The sequence below is a fragment of the Pinus tabuliformis genome, chromosome 7 (assembly GCF_031772625.1).
Source record: "Pinus tabuliformis cultivar Carrire ecotype Pingquan chromosome 7, CPIR1, whole genome shotgun sequence".
NCBI lineage: Eukaryota > Viridiplantae > Streptophyta > Pinopsida > Pinales > Pinaceae > Pinus > Pinus tabuliformis.
Window position 1 is genome coordinate 1,767,860,170 of NC_142293.1, and position 4,427 is coordinate 1,767,864,596.

General features: G+C 36.8%; 1 pseudogene across 1 annotated transcript; it reads right to left on the reverse strand.

The window, feature by feature from the left end:
* Nucleotides 1-569: 569 nt before the first annotated feature.
* On the reverse strand, nt 570-3,801 carry LOC149255428 (pentatricopeptide repeat-containing protein At4g21705, mitochondrial-like; annotated as a pseudogene). Its single transcript, XR_016267241.1, has 3 exons — nt 3,316-3,801; nt 2,837-3,186; nt 570-2,112 (listed from the first exon to the last, which is right to left on the reverse strand). The product of XR_016267241.1 is annotated as a pentatricopeptide repeat-containing protein At4g21705, mitochondrial-like (transcript).
* Nucleotides 3,802-4,427: the final 626 nt, after the last annotated feature.

The window sequence follows — 4,427 nt, forward strand, 5'->3', positions numbered from 1 at the left end:
AAATAAAAAATTCAGTGCATAGTGATAACTTGTAAGATAGGTTTAATTAAATTGTTGATATAACCTTCACCAAGATTCCAGTCCTACTAAGTGCTTCTTGTACTTGCTATACTGAGAATGCATGCTGACCAGATCAATTTTATGTTTTTTAATTTTTATTCCAATACAAAAATAAAGTGATGGCATGTAAGATTGTTGTAATTAAATGATTGATATAACCACCACCGAGGTTCAAGTCCTACCAAGTTCTTGTTGTATTTGCTTTAGTGTATGCATGCTAATGCACGATTCCTGAGTGGTCACTCGTGACTAAACTTGAAGCAGCCAGCCACAACGACACCCAACCATTCAAGACATTAAAGAAGATCGAACAAGAAAACACGGCACAGCCGCATTAGACAGATCTGGTAAAAAGCTCATTTTTCTTTTTCTTCTTTACATTTAAAATTTCAGCCTTTACTTATTCTAAAAATTCCTGCCTGGAATCAAAATTCTCCTTCACATAAGGCTTATAAACAGACGCTGTTTTGTCTGTTCAACTATTCGACAAAACAATTGCTTCATTTCCATTTCCATTTTCACAAACTGGGTTGAAAGTTCACAATTGCCTTGCAAATATTTTCCAGGACATTTTCCTTGTTCAGTCATAGTTATGGTGCCATTAGACCTACGTTAAAGCTCAGACTCATCTACTAATACTTCTAAAAGAATAGAGCAGGCTTGGACCCCAAAGTTTCTGCGAAGCAGCTTTGTTTTTTCAACGCGCGGTTCACAGGATGTCCACATATATTTCAATCAAAGACAAAATTACTTAAGATTAAGGAGATTCTTTGCTAAGCCCATGAGTTGTTTAAATACCCAACACGTTTCCTATGATTCAACAATTTGTTTGAGAAGGTTGTCCGTTTCTTCATCAGGACTGACATTATCTTCTAGCATAAGCTCTGAAATTCCGGGATGAACTTTCCCAGCATAAACATATGTACGAAGGTAAGAATTGTAAATTTCTGTGCTAAAAAATTTCACACATCTGAGTATTTTGAAAAAATCCTCAGCGCTTTTAACATCGCCTTGCTTCTGAAAATGTTTTAAAATGGCTAGCACATTTACTGAATTTGGCTGCCATGGACTATTTCCTTCTATTGATAGAGATTTTTTCATTGCCTCCATAGCCTTCTGAATTTGATCATTCTGTATATAGCCCTCTGCAAGGGCTTCCCAAGTTCTAGCATTTGGTTTACCCCCCTTTTCCACAACACGTTCAAGGAGCAGTTCTGCTTTTTCCAGCCACCTTTTTTCAACATAAGCATTAATGAGTGTATAGTAGACTCTGCTATCATCAAACGTTTTCACAGATTTCCATTCTTTGAAGAAAAACTCGGCTCCCTCAATGTCCCCCATTCTTATCAATGAAGAAAGCAAGCAAATATAACTTGTGTTTGTCATTTTGGGAGATGCCAATTCAAAAGATCGCCATATCCTGTACACTTCATCTTTATTCCCTAGGTTACCATGCAAACTAATGAGATGATTATATGCAAGTTGATCCTTTCGTTTCCTTTTAGTCTCTATTTCTTTCATTTTATTCTCCATTTCTTTCAAAGCAGAACCAGCTTTGTCAAGAACTTTTGCATTGATATAAATGTTTGCGATTGTGCTGTAAATGCTCCAATCTGCATTAATATTATGATCATGCTCAATCTCATTGAACACCTCTGCCACCCCATCCAAGTCTGACAGAGCCGCATAACTTCTCATCCAAATATTATAACAATATATGTTTAGTGAGATGCCTTTTTTCTTCATTTCCTGAATAAGCAGAGGTACCTTTCCAAACTGCTCTGTGTTCATCATCTCAGTATAGGGAAATGCATTTTTAATAAAACCCAATTGCTCCAACTCTTCCATGGTTACCTCTGATTTGTCGATATCTTTTTCGTGTACATAACAATTCAGAAGTGCGGAATAAGTGAGATAATTCTTTTCATAATGGAGGAGATCTCCAAAGTACTTTTCAGCACTAGCAATGCCATGCACTTTTGCTATCAGGACTAAGTGCATAGCCCGATCACCTACAGAGGATGGAATTTTTTTGCTCATCCATTCAATAACCTGCAAAATCCCAATGAAGGCACCATAGAGAAATCACATCAGCTATACAGCACAGGCCAAGAGATTGCCCAATTCTTTAAGGAAACAATCCATAAATCTGCAAATAACTGGAACATAGTCAAAGACATTCAAGAGTAATTCAAAATACAGAAACTCAAGGCAGAACCTAATTTCGTATGGTCATTTGTGTTTGGCAGCCTCTTCTGATATTAAAAAAATAACAAAATTCAAAATACAGAAACAACAAGGAGAATCTGATTTCATATAGTGATTTGTGTTCGACAGCATCATTTGATATTTAAAAAAAAATAACAAAATTTATAAGATGTTTCCTCTCTGAATTGAGAGCCAAGCATACATCATCTATCACAGTTAATAATGTTAGTTTCTATGAGAAATTGATAAGATGTTTCCTCTCTACTTCGATGGCCAAGCATCCACCACCTACCCACCAAGAGGTGAAACGCCATATCACAGTTAATAATATGCGACTTTCCGACCCAACCTAATGGGCATGAAAGTTTCTGCACACCAAGCCATAATGGGCAAACATGTCTCTTTGGGGAATTGAACCCTGGTGCAGGTAATGAACACATGTTTCCCTACCCAGAAGCTTCATTTGACAAGACCACCATCAATTCTATGATTAACCTTCTTGTTTCAAGAGCCGATACAACAACATTAAATAATGGCTAGTAAAAGCGTACTTAGGATGAGAAAGTACCTCCAAAGCGTGCTTATGTCTAAAATACTTTCGGAGGTTCTTGGCTATCCCTATCAACGCCCGCTTACTGACTTCCCGACCTTCCATAACCCATCTTTCCAACTCATCCACTGCACTGCGCTTTGGATCTCCAAGCCTGGATATCCGTCGAAACTGCTCTGAAAATCCCCATGTTACAAACTTTGGTCTCTTCATACAGAAAATTCCAATGCGACGAAATATCCCCAAACCCTAAGCTCTGAAGCTGACGGTAGAGTGGGATGTCCAGGTAGGCCTTGTTGCAGGAATGTGGCATGGACTGCCCGCAAATTAATGCAGGGAAGCCCCTAGTGTTTGAGTAATGGGCAAGCCTGCGTGTAAACCAAGACAGAAGACAAGATCTTCAACATTTTGAACTTAATCCTGTGAAACTTCAATCTTACCTTGACAAAAACAGAGAAGGCTAATGCTAAAATTAGTGAGATTGCCGTTATTCTTACCGTTTAGAAATGTTGCAGATACGAATCCAATTCATCGCTGCCGGTTGAGCTTAGGAAAGGAGCTGAGTGTAGTCTACTAAACTAGTTGGAAACACCGTTGTGGGTGATCATTAAAAACTCTTCGTCGCATATACCATGGTACATTAGGGTTTAGGGTTTGAAGAAATGAACAACGCAATCTCTCGATTCCAATTCCAGTATGTTCAGGGTTTAAGGTTCTAAGAATTTACTGCATATCTATCTCAATCCCCGAATCATCAAAGATTTAACTGGACTCAAATATTATGAGATGCAGATATTTTGTGGTTTAAGATTAATCTTACATGGATAAGCTAAGGGAAGCTGAGTTGACTCGGCTGTATGTGGAAATTCACTCGCCCTGATCATCAAAGACACTTCATCAAACAGAGGGTTTAGGCATTTATTTTATTTTGTTTAAGGTTTTAACAAATCAGTATACTGCACAAGGCAGTTCTGCTGGTTGTATTGTATTGTCAATTGGTTTTGAAGTTTTAAATAGAATTTATGAAGTTTAATAAGTTTCAAAAAAATAAATATTAAATGGAATATTTTGAAATTTAAAAAATAATTTTAATTTTTTTTAAATATAAATTGTTTTTTTTAATGGGTTGATAACTAATTTTAATGTAATTTTGTTTAATTTTTAAGTCATTATAAGAAAATTTTAATTTATAAAATAAATAAATTATATTGATAGTATATGATGGTTATATGATAGAACCAGTTTAAAGATGGTCATAAATAGAACAAGCCTTAAGATGGCCATGAAACAAAGTACATAACACGAATAGAATACGAAAAAACAAAAACGTTGGAATCACACAGTTTGGGGTTGTGCGTCTTTTCTTTCATTTCTTCTTTGCTACTTTGATCCAACCTTGTAGAGACGTGGCTACCAAAGCTACCTTAAGATTGTTCTGACAATCTAAGGAGGCATCCTTGTCAGAGTCCGAGGAGGTTGATTCATGGGCTCACTTCATGGCACCCATCGGAGAATTATTAACGAGTTCTTCTCTTATGGCTGACAAAACTTGGATCTCCTAACCTCCTTCACGAGGCTTTGGATATCTGAATTCTAGGCCTCGTCTGAT